This window comes from Neovison vison, chromosome 2, assembly GCF_020171115.1.
Source record: "Neovison vison isolate M4711 chromosome 2, ASM_NN_V1, whole genome shotgun sequence".
In the NCBI taxonomy this organism is placed as follows: Eukaryota; Metazoa; Chordata; class Mammalia; order Carnivora; family Mustelidae; genus Neogale; species Neogale vison.
Window position 1 is genome coordinate 11,583,556 of NC_058092.1, and position 17,843 is coordinate 11,601,398.

Consider the following 17,843-nt stretch of genomic DNA (forward strand, 5'->3'; position numbering starts at 1 on the left):
GAAGCCAGGTTCACTGGCTCCCCTCAAACACCCGCTGATCGCCTGGGTGGGTTTCCAGGGATGAATGAGGTTTGGGGCAGGAGCATGAAGTGGAGCTGGAGGCCTCCCTCAGGACAGAGCCAGGCCTGGTGGCAGTGCCGGGGGTGGGGGCGCGTGCTGACCTGGTTCTCTTCCCCCAGGCCTGGGGCCCTCTCTGGAGTGGGGGTCAGGTGGGGAGTGGCTCTAGGCAGACCAGGTGTAAGTGCCAGCTCTGTTCACACAAAGCTGTGTGACCTTGGGCAAGTTGCCTCACCTCTCTGAGCCTCAGTGTTTTCATCTGTTAACTGGGGGTAAAAGGAAATCTCACCTCACAGGATTACAATACACATTAATGAGAAATATATGTGAAAATGCCCGGCACATAGTAGGTACCTAACTCAGGGCTGAAAAGAAATAACAGTGACAGTGAACATAGATATGTTGCCTTGTTATGTCACCAAGCTTCCCTACACCCACGGGAAGCCTGAAGAGTCTCCATTCGATGACTGTGTGTGAAGCACCTACTATGTGCCCGTATGAGCAAGAGAGAAGGGGCAGCCCCAGTGTCCTTTCTCTTCCTGTGGTGGGGAGACTGGACTTGGCTCTGAGGGATGGCTCTGACTCACCATGACGCAGGACGCTTGTCACAGCTGCTGATGTTCCCAGCTGGCAGCCTAACAGCTCTGGGGCAGGGGAGACTGGGAGGGGGACCCCAGCAGACAACAGGGCAATTGACAGAGGAGAGGACGCCTGGGGAGCCAACTATGACTCCTTTAGCCTAAGACAGAGACGGGTGGGTGAGGCTGGGCAGTGGCCACCCCCCAGGCCCCCACCATCCCAGAGAAGGGACCAGGGTGGGGTGAGGTGGCTCTGGCTCTCCCTGCCTCCAGCATTTGTGCTGAGCAGCTCCACACTGACTCAATCTTCTCCTTGTACTGACTGGTGCTCAGAGAGGGGCAAGGGCTTGCCCAAGGTCACACAGCAAATGGCGAAAGGAGCCAAATCCAGGTGTCCTGCCTGTCAGCCCAGCTTGGCACTAACTAAAGACTGGGCCTTGCAGGAGTGGGCAGCTCCCCCTTGCATGCCCACATTCACCTTCCCAGTCCTTGGAATTCTGCTGAAGCTGACGATTCCCAGATTCCCAGATAGCTCTACGATGTGTGGTTGTCCTTCCCGGGGTGGGGCAGGCTGTCCTTTCCCAGATCAGCCCACAGTCCATCTGTCCTGTGACCTTCCATGACCCTCCCCCAGAGCCCTCTATGGGGGAAGAGAAGGAGCCCCTTGTGGATGAGGGGACCAGGAGTGGGAGTGCCCAGGAAGTGCCCTGAATCCCATTCTCCCATCCTGACTTTGGGGATCCAGCCAGAGCCCCCGCTCCTGTGGCCTGCCCCCACTCTTCCTAGTCAGCGGCAAACATTCATAGCCGGCCCGAGTGCCTGGTCCTGGGCTGGGCGCTGGAGCATGGAGAGCAGATGCTGCGGGGCCTGATGGGAGAAAGATCAATCAAGCAGAGCCTTACGGGGATGAATCAGACTCGGTCTAAGCCCAGATGCTCCTGGGAGGGGGGCAGGCATGGTATGGGGGGAGCCATGTGCATAAATAGTTTGGGTCAATGAGGATTGTGGTATGTCCCCTTGCCGGCTGAGCACTGTAAGAACAGAGTCCCTTCTTTCAAGGGTCGTGGGGATGGCTGCAAGGTGTTGGTGACCCTGCAATGGGAATGTGAGGGCCGAGTGGGATATTGGCAGGGAGACAAGGAGGAGCGCTCTGTGTGCTCAAGGCCATGGAGGCAGGGATGCTGGAGGGTGTACAGGGGACCGGAGCATCTGAGGTCTGGGGGGCCAGCAGGAGAGGACAAGGCTTCCGGCTGGGGTTGCCCGGCTCCAGGCCTCGAACAGCATCTCAGCTCCGGTTTCTTGGGAAAGGCAGAGCTGGATAAGCAGAAAGAACAGAACTGGAAGCCCAGCAGACCTGGGTTTGACTCCAGTGCCCAGAACGGTACGTGGCAGATGCTCAGTCGGGGTTTGTTGACTGCATCCCAGAAAGTGAGACCTGTCCAAGGTCACGTATGTAGAAGCTGATTATGGCTAAGACTGACTGACGCAACCTTTCCTCCATCCAACCAATGTTCATGGAGCCCTTGCTGTGTGCCCAGCTCTGTGCGGCGCTGGTTAACCATAGATGAGACACACCGGGTTCCTGCTCCCTGGGGAAGGGCAGCGAGCTGGCGGGAGGCGGGCATTGATCCAGTAACGACCTGGCTGAGTTGAGAATCACAACCCCCAAAAAGCACTAGGAGAGAGAAAGCACAGTGTGAAAAAGAAGCCCTTTATCCTGCCTAGGGCCCGGAGGGAGTGTCCAGTAGAAGTGACAGTGACTGAATCACAGCTAAAAAGGCAGAGCGGGACTTGGTCCGGCAGCCAGACCGGCACGGGCAGCGGTCTGAACAGTCTGGAGACAGGACGAGGGACAGACTCCCAGGAGGGAGAGAGGGCCTTAGTGGCTGGAGCCCAGAGCAGGAGGAGGGGGCAGGAGCCGCTTCCCATGGGGCCTCACACGGGATCTGGCCTTTATCCAAAGAGCAATGGGAAGCCCCATCCTCTGCTTCCTTCCTTCCAGTCGCCCTCGGGGGTGGTTGAGGCCCGCACCAGCCTCCCCGTCCAGTTCCCTGTTTCTCTAGAGGCCCAGCCCTGCGTGGGGGTCCAGAGCCCCAGGGCGAGGCCCTTCTGGGGAAGCCTGAGAAAGAAGGCCGTGGGCTGACCTCAGACTGTGCCCATTCTCAGCTCCACGCTCGGGACAGAGGGTTTCTAGCTGGAGGGCGGTGATAGGCCGGAGCCCCGCCCACCGCGACCCCCGCCCCCAGGAAACAAGGTGAAATAGGTGGGATCGTGAGAGAGAGCAAGGAGCGCGAGCCCCCTGTCTGATAGGGGAGGCAAAGTCCTCAGAGAGCTCTAAGTCGACAGAGGAGACACAGCCGCTGTGCCAGATGCTGGGGACGTCGGGAAGAGACCAGCCTCTACCCTGGAGAAGCTTCCAGCCTGGTGAGTAAACAGGTACACTAAATTCCTCACTTAACTGCCTGTCCCAGGCTTGGTCCACAGCGGCTGCTTCATGACGGGATCCCTTTCTCATGGTTCAGAGGGTGATGCTCGGCCTCCTGGGGGTTGGCTCTCGGCAGGCAGGTAGGAGGCCCCCCTGCTAGGACCAAGGCAAACAGGTAAGACTCCAGCCGTGCCTTTCCGGAGCTGTGAGTGTCATACAGGAGGTGGCCACGAGGGGGCAGCCTGAGACAGCATCATTCTTTACTTTCATCTTCCTTTCCCCCCTCCCTTGGCCGACTGACCCAGAAAGTACTACGTTGGCAACTCAACTCAGACCCAGCCACATCGTACGACCTGCACAAAGGTGCCCAGCTGAGGGGAAAGGCACTAAAATCCTGCTGGTGCTCTGCTCAGCAAGCCCTGGGCTGTGTCTGCCCCCATGTGGGGTGCCTTTTTCTTAACCCAAAGGTGTCATCTCCTCGCTAAGCTGAATTCTACAAGGCAGTGTCCACACAGATCTGTACAAAGTCTCCCTATAGGCCAGCAACACTGCTGAGCTCAGACGTCCCCTGGTCCTAGCCCCCCACTGTACAGATGCGGCGACTGAGACCCAGGAAAGAGACCTGGGCTCGTTAGGAGCAGAGGGGGGACTGGACCCCCAGTGGGGCTCCCTGCTCCACCTGGAGGGTTCAGGTGCTAGGTGCTACCTCTGGAGACCAGACTGTGCCTCAGAAAGAAGGCCACAGGGGCACCTGGGTGGCTCAGTGGGGTAAGCCTCTGCCTTCAGCTCAGGTCATGATCCCAGGGTCCTGGGATTGAGACACGCGTCAGACTCTCTACTCAGTGGGGATCCTGCTTCCCCCCCACACCCCCGCCTGCTGCTCTGTCTAGTTGTGATCTCTCTCTGTCTGTCAAATAAGTAAAATCTTAAAGAAAAAAAGAAAGAAAGAAAGCCAGCCACAGGCCAACCTCAGAATATGTCCACTCTGGAGTGCGGTGACAGGTCAGAGTCACCCCCACTGCTCCATGTCCCCCGAGGCAGCAAGCTGGACGAGGTGGGGTAAGGAGAGAGTTGGGTGAGCCTCCAGTCTGATGGAGGAGACACAGCCACTGTGCTAGGCATGGGGGAGACTGGGGAAAGACGGAACCCTGCCCTGGAGAAGCTTCCAGCCTGGGAGTAAACAGGCAGTGGGGTGTCCTTAGTACTTGGACAGAGATCTCCCTGTTCCTCCATGGACAGGCGTTCTTGTGGTCATCACAGACCCATCCTCGGTGGGGAAGAGCCCGGCTGACCCAGGTAAGGCCATTGGTGAGGGCTTGGAGGTAGTCTCAGGTGTTTGAGTTAATAACAGCAAAACATAATCCTGTGCGATCAGCTTTGCTGAGACCCGTACAGGTCCTGTTCCATCAGTCCTCCCAGCAACCTAGGGTGGGGCCGAGTCGTGGCCACACCACCCCCTCTTTCTTGACCTCTGGGCTGATTCTGAGCCTGGTGACTCCCGGAGATGGACAACATCCCCTGCATTCCTTCTTCATGATGTTCGCACAAGCTCTGCACCCACCTTGAATAGTCCACACCACACATGTCCCTCGAGTCTCACCACGTAGGTCTTTCCAGTTTCACTCCATCGTTCATCAAATAATGATCAAATCTGTGCCTGCAGTGCGTTGTCTGCCCAAACAACAGGATACAGTTGAGAGTAATCAGGCAAGTCTCAGCTGTCTTGGAGATTAGTTCTCAGCAAACTATGATCCTCGGGCCAAATCCGGCCCTTGGCCTCTTTTTGTAAATAAAGTTTTATTGAAACATATCCATGCTCATTGGTTAACCTGTTGTCTATGGCTGCTTCACCTTTTTAAAAGATTTTATTTAGTTAGTTATTTGAGAGCTTCACCTTTTTAAAAAAGGTTTTATTTATTTAGTTATTTGAGAGAGACAAAGTGTGAACAGGGAGGTGGTGGAGAGAGTATGAGACTCCTTGCCGAGCTGGGAGCCTGAGATCATGGCCTGAGCTGAAGGCAGACACTTAAGTGACTGAGCCACCCAGGCGCCCCTAAAGATTTTTTTTTTTTAAGTAATCTCTACACCCAGTGTGGGACTCGAACTCACAACCCTGAGATCAAGAGTTGCAGGTTCTACTGACTGAGCCAGCCAGGTGCCCCGATGGCTTTCTTTCACCTTACAACAGCAGAGTCTTTTTTTTTTTTTAACACCTTTTTATTTATTTGACAGACAGAAATCACACGTAGGCAGAGGGGCAGGCAGAGAGAGAGGGGGAAGCAGGCTCCCTGCTGAGTGGAGAGGCTGATGCGGGGGTTCAGTCCCAGGACCTGAGCCAAAGGCAGAGGCTTTAACCCACTGAGCCACCCAGGCCCCCCACAACAGCAGAGTCTTGTAGTTGCAACTGAAATGGTACGGTCCTCAAAGCCAGAAATACTTGCTCTCGGCCCTTTGCAGAAAAAGCTTGCCAACACTGACTTAGTTTGGTGGAGAGAGAGATAGTAGCAAGTCACTGAAATGAATGTGTTGACAAATTGTGAGAAGAGCCAGGAGGGGCATAACGGGGCGGGACTGAGATGTCAGGTTAGACTGGCCACCACTTCTCACCTTCCACCCCTGATACCCTGACCAGGTCATCCAGGGCAGGACATGCCAGCCCACTGGAAGGTCAAATTTTGGATGGGAGTGACCCCCAGGGTTGTGTTAATGCCAGACAGAGGTGAGGGTCCTGTTGGTGTCTGCGGCTTGGACCACTGCCCTCATTCTCCCGTTATCTGACCTTGCCTGGCCTCAAGGCCTCCATGTCCTCCATCTCTTAGGCCCCCGGGGAGGCAGACAGAGCAGGAAGTACTGTTCCTTCTACAAATGGGACAACAGAGGCTCCTTCTGTTTAATGACTTGGCCGAACCTGGCTGAGCCATGGGCAGAGATCTCGGTGTCGTGGGAGAGCCCCAAACAGTATTTAGGACAGCGGGTTCTGGCCCAGGACTCGTGTGAACAAGTCTGTGCCCCTCTGGGCCTCAGTCTGTTCATCTGTAACCAAGAGGGTTGGAGAAACAAACTTACACTCTTTTCTGGATCTGCCGGAGGCACGCCAGGGCTCGCCCCATCCCTCTCCAGGCCTCCGTCTGCTTCTGTAAAGTGAGGAGAGAAATGCTTCAGTTGGTTCCAGGCCAGGGAGATCACAGATGGGAAAGTGCTTTGAGCTCAGAGGAAGAAAGGCCCTCTATAAACCCAGGGGGTTATTAGGGTGATGGGGATCAGGCATGGGCTGATGGAGGGAAGGCCCCAGGGCAGCATTTGGTCTGACCAGCAGAGGGCACTGTGGGGGAAGCTAAGGCGGGATCCTGAGCTGGAATGCCTTTGTTCCTTCTAGAACAGGGACCCAGGCCCTACTGGGTACCAAACCTGCAGAGCTGAGTGTGGGGACATGACCGTCAATGATGGAACCCGAGATGCTTGCAGTCTAGGGGTGGGAGGGGGAGAACACGGAACAAACAGGTCTTTTTTTTTTTTTTTTTTTTTTAAGGATTTATTTATTTGAGAGAGAGAGAAAGAGTGCAAAGCAGGGCAGATGGAGGGAGAGGGAGAAGCAGACCCCCTCCCTGCTGAGCAGGGAGCCTGACGTGGGGTTGGATTCCAGGAACTTGGGATCACGATCCGAGCTGAAGGCAGAGGCTTAACCAACTGAGCCACCCAGGGTTCCAGAACCAACGGGTCTTGACACAGAAATGGGAGCTATGGTGGTTTGAGGGGCCAGACAGGGATGGTGACCCCCTTGCAGGGGCTCAAGGGAAGCTGGGAGGGGTCGTTCAGCCTGAAGCCCAGGTCGAGGGTCTGGGCTAGACAGCCAGAGGGATACCGTGGAGAAGGAAAGCATAGGAGAGGCCTGGGTTCAAACCCTAGCTCTGCCCCCACGGGTAACTTACTTCACCTCTCTGGGCCTGGGGTTCCTCACCTGTAAAAAGGAAATCATAACAGCGCCCACCCCACAGAGCTGTCGTGAGGATTAAATTAGGTAGAAGACACCTCTGGAAGGCCTCTAGAGCAGAGCCCGACCCATGAAACTTCCTGAAATGTTGCTAGGGTGACCTCAGGCCGATGGCTTGGCTGTTGGCGACTGAAGCCATGAGGGGCTTGTGTCCACTTTGCGGGTGGGTGATGAGGACAGGTCCAGGGATGGGGCCACCTGGAGAAGAAGAGAGGAGGGACAGCCTGAGAGATTGGGGGAGGGGGTACGGAGTTGGGGGAGGGTAGAGTACAACAGAGGAAGGGAGTTTGGAAGAAGAAAGAGTCTCCAAGCTCCCCATTCAGCCCCAACCTCCTACCCTGTTGAGTCGCCCCTCCAGCCCCCTCCTTGCCTGTGTGCCCTTGGGCATATCCCTGGGTCCCCACTGAGCCTCAGTTTCCTCCTCTGTAAAATGGGGGAATAACTCCTGCATCGGGGGGCTTCAAAGATTCTCCAAACCCCTCGTCATCTCCTATTGTACCCGCCCCCTCCCTGGCTCCATGAGGGTCTGTGTCTGGCTCTGCCCCTATAGTCACCCAGGTGTTCTGTTTAAAAACCAGCAGCAGAGGAAAACCCCTAAAACAAACCCAGCACAGCTGGTCTCCCCTGCGGGGGCCCTGCCCAGCCCTGCCCAGCCCGCTCCTGCCTTCCAGGCCCTAGAAGCGGCTGGGGTGAAATCACACTTTGGGAAAGAGTTTTTTCCCAGTGGGTGGGGGCGGCAATCAGGTCAGGCCAGAGCTGACAGAAGGGCCCCCAGGATTCCCCAAGGAATCAGATGTTCCTGTCCCAGCAGGTAGGACAGTGGGCCTCAGAATCCCTTGGGAAGATTCCAGAGCCCAGCTGCTGCCCCCACACCCTCAGGTCTTGGTTCCCTCCTCTGCTGAGGAGCTAGGGCGGGGTGTGACTGGTGGAGGGGGTCCAGCCGTGGGGCTTTGGGACCTGCTGGGAGGGCGGGAAGCCAGTTTGGGGAAGGGGCTGGGGTGGGCTGGGAGGAAGTGGGCCCCTGGGCTCTGTGTAAGGAGGGGGGGCACTTGCAGCAGGCTTGGAGGCCCAGAAGGTAGCAAGAAAGATATAAAGGGATCAGAAGCACAGGAGGAGAAAAGGGGGGAGGCTCCCGACTGGCTCAGTAGGAGCACGTGACTCTGAATTTTGGGGTTGTGAGTTCAAGTCCCACGTTGGGTGAAGAGATCACTTAAAAATAAAATCTTTAGGGGCGCCTGGGTGGCTCACTGCCTTCGGCTCAGGTCATGATCTCAGGGTTCTGGGATCGAGTCCCGCATCGGGCTCTCTGCTCGGCAGGGAGCCTGCTTCCCTCTCTCTCTCTGCCTGCCTCTCCATCTACTTGTGATTTCTCTCTGTCAAATAAATAAATAAAATCTTAAAAAAATAAAATAAAATAAAATAAAATCTTTAAAAAAAAAAAAAAGGAAGCGCAAGAGAGAACATGAGACAAAGACACAGACACACACAGGGATAGCAAGCAAATCCAAATGAAAATACAAATTTTTAGGATTTCCCCAGGGTGACTTATGCACATTGTCCCTTTTTGTCCTCACCACCGGCCTTGGAAGTGGGGACTCTTTGCGGGGACGGTGTGTGGGGCTGGTTCCTTTGGGGGCTCTGAGCTTCAAAACTGAGTCACTGGAGCAGCTCCATGGCCTGAGGGGGTGGGGCGGGTGCTTAGGATGGAGGTCCTGGCTGAGCAGGAGCAAGGTCAAGCCTGATCCTGGAGGTCAGGGGGCAGGGTTGGTCATCAGCAGCCAGGCCTTGGAGGAGGCTTGGCCGCGGGGACAGGAGACACCTCTCCACCCTACTAGGGGAGCCAGGATGTCTTGCTGGAAGCCCAGGCCCTGCCGTCTCGCTGGTTCTCACTCCGGAGCCCATCAGGTGCCCTGACGCTGGGCAGAGTGAACCGGGGAGGTTCTGGCTGCTCATCTCTGTGTCCTGTGAGGAAGCACGTGGCCACTGCCCCCCCAACACCCAGAGCCTGGTCCAAATTTGGAGATGAGGAAGAGATAATCCAGGCAGAGGGTGGTGGAGGCCGAGTGGAACTCTGTAGGGCCTCAGGCTCCCGGGAAACCCTCTTCTGGGGGGCTTGTCAGGTGATTCTTTTCTTTTTTCTTTTCTTTTCTTTTTAAGATTTTATTTATTTGACAGAGGGAGACACAGTGAAGAGAGGGAACACAAGCAGGGGGAGTGGGAGAGGGAGAAGCAGGCTTCCGGCCAAGCAGGGAGCCCGATGCGGGGCTCCATCCCAGGACCCTGGGATCATGACCTGAGCCAGAGGCAGACACTTAACAACTGAGCCCCGCAGGCACCTGAAGTCTGGTGGTTCTTGCTCCCAAACCGGCTGACTCCTTCCCAGGCCCAGCTGCCCTTCATTCCTGGCCTCCAGGCTCCCTTCCTGCTACCTCTTCTGCCCTATCAGCAGCCCCCTCCCCATAGCGCCCAAAGCCTCCCCGCACCATCCGCTGGGGCAGCAGGCCTGGACCCCTTGGGTGCAGAGGGAGAAAGAAGATACGGGGCCTGCTGCAGGGGGAGGTGGGGATGGGGAGGACAGATCTCTGAGCTGCAGATGGGATGGAGCTTTGGGAGGTTGGACAGACAAGGGAGATTCCACCTGCGGCCAAGTGCGTTAAGCCTGCTCTGAGCCGACCTTGCTTACGGGTAGCTGTGAGGATGTGGGGTTCTGCGCCTGGCATGTCCTTGTGCTCAAGGAGAGTTCACGCCTATCAATATTGGACGTACTGGACATACTCATGACCTTGTCTCACCCTCTTCCTTCTCACCAGAGAAACCAAGACTCCGAGAGGGTGTGGGTTCTGTCTCAGGTCACACAGCGCTCAGAGCCAGCTGGGCGGGCACCTCCCCAGGGTGGGTCCCTTGGGACGGCTCCATTGTGCTCTCCCCAGCAGGAAATCGCTGTGCTCAGCAGCCTGGGCCACAGGAGAGGAGGAACAAGTTTGGCTACGTGACTAGCAGGCCCCGGAGGCTGAGCCAGGCCCAGCACCCGGAAAACAACCTGCTGGGGGCCGCCTAGGCGCGGCCAGTAGGGTGGGCATGGGGTGGAGACCTCGCTGCCCGGAGAGGGAACATGAGCAGAGCCGCCATCTCACCCAGGGATGGTCTGGGACAAGGTCGCAGGGCCCTATGCCCCCGACCTACCTGCAAGGAGGCAGAGGGGTGAACAAGCGGCTGCTGGGGGTTGTGGGGAGCAGGCATGTGGGCCGCGGGGCCAGTGGGTGCACAGACCACCTGGGGGTGATTTGCACGGGCTGACCACCTGCTCATCAGCTCTAGCCTACAGGAATCAGGGTGGCCATCCAAGGGGGGAGGAAGGTTCAGCCCTGCCTGCTGGCAGCTGGCACCCAAGGGGCCCAGTGCCCATGGAAGCAAGGCCCAAGGGAGAAGAGTTTGGCTTCTGCCAGGATGCCAAGGTGGAGTCTCCCTTTTGGGCCTCAGTTCCCCCTGGGGACTCATGGAACCATTGTGTCTCCTCACTGCTAGAAGAGGCTCAGAGCGGACTTGGGGCCAGGAAGTCAGCAGGGAGAAGGCTCCTGGGGCCCGGGTGGTCCACAGCACCGCTGGTCGCCGCAGGGAGAGGCCCTGAATGCCAGACCCAGCGGTCAGAATTTATCAGGAAGCCAAGTGGGGCCACTGAAGGTTTCAGCACAGGAGAAGGGAGGGGTCAGCTCAGCCTGACTGGAGGGAGGAGACTGGAGGGGCGCCCAGCTTGGGTGGCAGCAGGGACCTGCAAGGAGCAGGGGACCGGGATTCAGGGAAGAGTAGAGGAATTACAAGTGCAATCTCCCTGGGGTCATTCCTGGCTGCCCCTCCCCGCCAGAGGAAGTACCCACAGGCTGCTGGTGTGTTAAACCTCTTGTATCTTCTTTGAACATAGAACAAAGCCAGTTTGGAAGTGGGTCAGCACAGAATGCCTCCCTGCTTCTCCCTGGACACCCCAGCACCGAAAGCCCCGGGCAGAGGGTGCCCAGAGCCAGGCAGCGGCGCACAAAGTAGCAGGAACAGGCACAGCGTGGGGAGGCAGAGTCATTGCCTGGACAGCAAGAGGGCGGACGAGGAAGCAGGTGTCCCTCGGGGGTCAACATTCACCCTGTGAGCTGGAGGTGGCAGGTGGGGGGACAGAGCCTCAGTGGGGGGCAGGGGGAACCCGGACACCAATCAGCATCACGAGGGGAGCCGTCCCCATAGCCCTGACCTGTTGCTTAAGGGAAGGCAATGGAAGAGAAGAGTCGGCCAGCATGAGAAGTCCCCTGTGACTGGGTGAGCCGGGACCTTAAACTTGGCCGCCGTCTCTCCCGCCAGCTCCCACACCCAGGCTTCGGTATTGCCTAGTTCTGCTCTCTGAGAGAGGGAATGGGGAGTAGAAGGGGGGAACACAGGGTCAAGACATCCTAGCTCACCACCAGTCTCCTTTGAACTCCCCAGTAAGTCCCAGTTTCCTCTTCTGTCAAATGGGGCTATAGTGGTGCTTGCCGCAGAGGGCCGGCAGGAAGGACAAATGAAACCACGCGCAAGGAGGCGTAGCGTATTCAAGGTGCTCCCACCCAGACACGATCTGCCCATCGTGCTGAAGAGGAAACTGGGGCTCCAAGAGGTTAAAGGGATCTGCCCGTGATCATCCTGTGAATCTAACCCTACAACTCCCCAGCTTGGCTTCTCTGCAGGGGGAGGGCTGGCAGTGTGAGGGAAGGCAGCGGGCGGGGTGGGTGGGGGGGAGGCTGGGCGCAGGGTCTTCATACCCTTCACGTGGTATGGAGGAGAGGGGATGAGATCCAGCCCCCCACCCCCCGCAGCCCTCTCCTCCATCTCTCCTGGCCTGACTCCCCAGCCCTGCAAAGACAGACCCTGAGACGGATCAGACCACCAGCCCCATAAGCATCCCCTTCTGACTCCAGCATCGGTCCTTGGGCTGAAATGACTCTCTTGGCTCTAACCCCAAAACCTTCCCACTTTATCACCCGTCTACTTCTGCCCCACCTGCCTTCTGGGCTGGTAAATGGCAGCCACGCCTACTGAGACACACCGCAGCCCACTGATGTGGAAGAGAGGTCACCAACCCCTTCTCCAGGGCATCATCCTTTCTAGCCCAGGGGTGCCTGAGGCCCCACCCGCCATCCCCTGCGAGAGGAGCTGCTGTCCCCCAGACTCAGAGAAGTTGCTTTGCCCAAGTCCAGCAAGGCTGGAGCACTGAATGCCGACTAGAGCCAGGCAGAGGCGGCCAGCGTCTCCTGGCACACCTGGCCAGGTGAGAAGGCAGGGAAGCCAAGAACCAGCTCATCGCTTGGGTGTAAACAGCAGCCAGTGGGAGTTGGCAGCCACCCCCTCTGCCCTTTCCCCAGCCCCCTCCCCGTCAGCCCCGCCCAGGGGAATGAGGGTGTCCCAACTTGTTGGAGGAGTTTCCATCCCACACCTGTGCCCATACTGGGTGGGTGTGTGCGGTTGGTTGACTGAAGGGGGCCCACAGAGGATCTTTGTCCTCCAGACCCGCCCCCCCAACGTCTCTTCCCTGGTGCTGGGAAGGCGCCAAGGTTCTTGGAATGCCGAGGCCTCCCCCTCATCCGACCCATCTCAGATGCCTTGGCCACTCTTTCCCAGGGCCCACGCCGGCAGAGCAGAGCAGAGCAGAGCAGCCTGGAAACTGGATCATGCCCCGAAGGAGGGCCCCCTTGGCTGCCGTTCCCACCAGCTGAGAGCCGTGCCCTTTGGGAGAAGGGGTGCAGCTCCACGGTCTCCAGAAGCCTGAGGACAACAGGTGTCCCACCGAGCCCTTAGACCCTATGCCCCATACTCTACAGATGTGATCTGGGAGATGGGAGTTGTCGCCTCCGCTTTAAAGACAGGGCAATAAGGCTGGTTCCATGGGAGCCTGGGCTCTGCCTTGGGTGCCCTTCTCTCCCCAGGGTCTGGCACCCATCGAGAGCTCAAGGTGTACTGGTGGGATAAATAAGGAGGCTCAGAGCACGTAAGTGCCCGGGCCAAGTTCACACGGCCAGAACTTCACTCAGCTGGGAATGGACCCAGGCTAGTTTGAATCCTAAATTCAGGCTGTTTTCAAGACCCATCATGGCGGGGGCATCACACATGCACACACGAGTGTGCACGCGGCCTTGCCCACGCACATGTACACACCTGCCCACCCAGCGCCCAGCTGGGAAACCCCTCCTGCCACGCCACTCAGACCCATGTAAGGGGTCCTCCGCCTGCCACCTCCCGTGGGTACACAGACTTCCTTCTGCCATGGCCTCTCACACCCTCCTGTCACCGCGCCTTCCTGCACGCCTGGAGAAGACAGGACGGTACCTGCCCTCGTCCACCCCCGCAGCCTTGGCACCCTCTCTGCCTCCCCAGGCCCTAGTCCCCACGTTGGCACCACGGCTCCAGGGAAAGCCCGGGAGCTAGAGATCACCCCCTTTGGGGGGGAACCCCCAACAGACCTGCCTGGGGACCAGTGGGGCCTTGGGTCCCTGGGCAAGGGGGCCGGGGACTCACTCTCCAAAGCAGGCTGTCCGCAGAGCAGACCCCTCCTGCTTCGCTGCTCATGAAGGCGCCACAAGGCGGGGCTGGTCAGGGAGGCGGGGACCCTGGAAAGTACAGGTGACACAGGCTGAACTGTGCTTGAGACACGCCCCCCCCACCCAGTTTTGCACTGAACCTTACAGCAGCCCTGGGAGACAGGCACTAGTCTGTCTTAGGTACCAAGATCATTCCCATTCTCAGGAGGGGTAAACTGAATCCCAGAGAGTTAAGGCACTTGCCCAAGGTCCTCAGTCCCTGGCAGACAGCAGGTGTTGCTTACATATCTGTGGAGTGGACAAAGTTGCAGGAGGGGAAGTGGCTTGTCCAAGAGCATGAACGAGGTCAGGATTCGAACCCCCGCCAGACTCCGAAGCCTCCTAGCTTTCCCTCAGAGCTTCCTCTGTAGACTTAGGACAGACAGACAAAGCGTGGCTGACATGTACCCCTTGCGGGCACCCTGCATGACGTGGCTTACTTTGCAGGGCTCCGTGCTGGCTCCCCCTCACACGGAGAAAGAGAAAACCAGCCCCGGACAGCCTGGCCCTCCCCGTTAGGCCATGGCGTGCTCCCTTGAACACAAGCAATTTCACAGATCGCCAGCATCCGGCGAGGCCACCCAATGACCTTGACGGATAAGACAAAGACAAGACCACTCCGTAATCGTGTCTGCACACAGACAGAAATGCACACGGTCCAAACCACAGAAATGACCAGACGTCCCTCTCTCTGGCTGCAGGAGTGACAGCTGCTTCTTTGCCAAACACAGCTTTGGCTTCAATTCGTCCCTCTTCCTTTCTAGATTAAAATGATTGAGATACCCAATCCCAGAATTACTGCTGCTCCCTGACGGCGGCCAATTGAGAGCAGGGCCCCACCTCCCCGGAGTCCTCCCGGGAGCTCCCATCAGCCACCCAGACCCCTTCCTTTTTTTAAACACTTTTTTTTTTTTTTAAAGATTTTTCATTTATTTACTTGACAGAGAGAGAGGTCACAAGTAGGCAGAGAGGCAGGCAGAGAGAGAGGGGGAAGCAGGTTCCCTGCTGAGCAGAGAAGCCCGATGTGGGCCTTGATCCCAGGACCCAGAGATGATGACCTGAGCTGAAGGCAAAGGCTTTAACCCACTGAGCCACCCAGGCACCCTTAAACACTTTTTAAAAAGATTTTATTTATTTATTTGAAAGAGAGAGATCACAAGCAGGCAGAGTGTTGGCGGGGGTGGGGGGGAGTAGGATCTCTGCTGAGCAGAGAGTCCGATGTGGGGCTCCATCCCCAGACCCTGGGATCATGACCTGAGCTGAAGGCAGAGGCTTTAACCCACTGAGCCACCCGGGCACCCAGACCCCTTCCCACGCCGGGCTAGCTCCTGCTCCCTGGTGCCCTGCGCCCTCCTGAGGGCTGCTTTCCCCCTTCTCACCGGGAGCAGCAGTCAGCCCAGCTTTGCTCAGGTGTGTTTCTGGGGGTCTCTGGCTGGAAAGCATCGACAGAGTCTTAGGACAACTGAGCAAGACGTGTTTGTTCAGTCCATTTTGTGGACGCCTCCGCAGCCTTGGGCCAGGAAAGTGTCAGCCTCTGAAGGAGCGTGACGGGAACAGAGAGGAGCCTGCAATCTCCCTCTGTTCCCAGGAGGCCGTGTCAGGCTCTCGAGGCTGGGGGATGGTTAACTCCTACGGCACCTGCTAGCTCCCTCCACCACAGCCCAGACGAGAGCCTTGAAACCACCCCAAACACCCCCACCAGGGCTGGGCATCCGACATCTGCGTGGGAGGGCCAGAGGAGGGAGTGAGCACTGGGCCAGGAGTCAGGAGACCTGGGTTCAGGTCTTGCCTCTGCTTCTCATTTGTCGGGTGACCTGAGCCTCAGTTTCTCTATCTGGATCATAGGGTGGGGTGGGGCCGAGAGGACTAAGTGAAGGAGGGGGGGGAATCCCCTCCCCGGCTCGGATCACTCCCCCAGCTCTGTGCTATAAACCTTCCAGTGGTCAGGATGGACACCTAGTCTGTCCTCGACTCCTGGCCTCCTGGGGTTAACCAGCTTTCCCCTGCCAGGCTTGCTGTTGGAGTGACCCGGGGAGCAGGTGAGGGACTGGGGTCCTATCTGTCCCCAGTCCCTAGAATCCTGGCTGGGTAGAGAACAGTATTAGTTGGAACCCCTCCTGAGGGCTCAGGGCTCAGGGCCCCCACACCCTGTCCCTCCTCTCTGTCAGGGCCCCCATCCAAGTCAAACAAGATGGAGACAGAAGTGCCACAGGAAGGGCCCCAGGGCCTGTACAGAGGACAGTCTGGCAGGGGCCACTGAGGGAAACAGTCTCTGTGGCTTCATTCAGCTCCACATCCTGCTTCTCCTGCGGCAAGGGGATGTGGCCTCCCTGCATTCTGCCCCAGGCAGGAGGACAGGAAAGGGGCCGAAGCTGAGGGATTGGAAGGAGCCAAGGACTGGGACCTTTCCTGAAAGGAACTGTTTAGTACAGAAGGTCAAGGAAGTTTGCTTTCCCTCAAGTGTAGCCCCATCTCTGTCCAGAAAGCCCCACGGGGGTGCCAAACCTACCTCCCGCTCTCGCGTCTTGGCCCCCTACTTCTCCCTCCTGATTCACCTCTCCGTGAAGACATCTCTTCCCCTCTGTGAAGACAGGTCTTCGTTCTGCCTGGAACGCCCTGCCCTCCCCCACCCCTGTGCTGGGCAATTGCTATACATCCTTCAAGCCTCAGTTTAAATGTTATTTCCTCTTGGAAGCTTCCCCTGGTTGGATCTCCTTGCAATGTACTGCTTCCCCCTCCCAGCCTGGATATCACTCGGCAACAACCAGCAGTCTATCAGCTCCTCAAGGGTAAGGGACATTATGGTCAACTGATTTTTTTTTAAGGAAGTTGGTTTGTTTGTTTTAATAATCTCTATGCCCGGGGCACCTGGGTGGCTCAGTGGGTTAAGCCTCTGCCTTCAGCTCAGGTCATGATCTCAGGGTCCTGGGATCGAGCCCCGCATCGGGCTCTCTGCTCAGCGGGGAGCCTGCTTCCCCCCTCTCTCTCTCTGCCTGCCTCTCTGCCTACTTGTGATCTCTCTCTGTCAAATAAATAAATAATATCTTTAAAAATAATAATAATCTCTATGCCCAACATGGGGCTCAGACTCACAAACCAGAGACCCAGGTGCCCCTGATCAATTGATTTTTGACAAAGGTGCCAGGAAAATTCAATGGGAAAAGAATCTTTTCAACAAATAATGTTGGGACGACTGGATTTTCACGTGCAGAAGAGTGAGGCTGGAACTCTGCCTCAAGCCCTGGCTACCGTGTACGTCCATCGTTAACTCAAAATGGATCAAAATCCGAAATCTAAGCTCTAAAATGATAAAACTGTTAGGAGAAAACAGGTGTGACCTTGGATTAGGCAACTGTTTCTTCCATACAACATCTAAGCAGAAGCAAAGAAAAAAATACATACACTGACTTGATAAAAAAAAATTTTTTTTTAAGATTTTATTTATTTATTTGACAGAGAAAAATCACAAGTAGGCAGAGAGGCAGGCAGAGAGAGAGGAAGAAGCAGGCTCCCTGCTGAGCAGAGAGCCCGATGTGGGGCTCGATCCCAGGACCCTGGGATCATGACCTGAGCCGAAGGTAGAGGCTTTAACCCCCTGAGCCACCCAGGCACCCCCTGACTTGATCAAAATTAAGAAGTTTTATGCTTCCAAGGAAACTATTAAGAAGTGAAAAGGGGCTCCTGGGTGGCTCAGTGGGCTCAGAGTCTGCCTTCGGCTCAGGTCATGCTCTTCGGGCCTGGGATGGAGCTCCTTGTTGGGCTCCACCTCACTGGGGAGCCTGCTTCTCCCTCTGCCTGCCTCTCCCCTGCTTGTGCTCTCTCTGTGTCAAATAAATACAATCTTTAAAGAAAAAAAAAACTTAGAAGCTTTTATTTTATTCTAAAAAGCTTAGAAGCAAATATTTCCTCCACAGATTGGAGGAAATATTTGCAACCCAGACGTCTAATAAGGGCCCAGTATCTAGAATATATAAAGAACACAACAATGAAGTGAGAAATAACCCAACTTAGGGGCGCCTGGGTGGCTCAGTGGGTTAAGCCGCTGCCTTCGGCTCAGGTCATGGTCTCAGGGTCCTGGGATCGAGTGCCACATCGGGCTCTCTGTTCAGCGGGGAGCCTGCTTCCCTCTCTCTCTCTCTGCCTGCCTCTCTGACTACTTGTGATTTCTCTCTGTCAAATAAATAAATAAAATCTTTAAA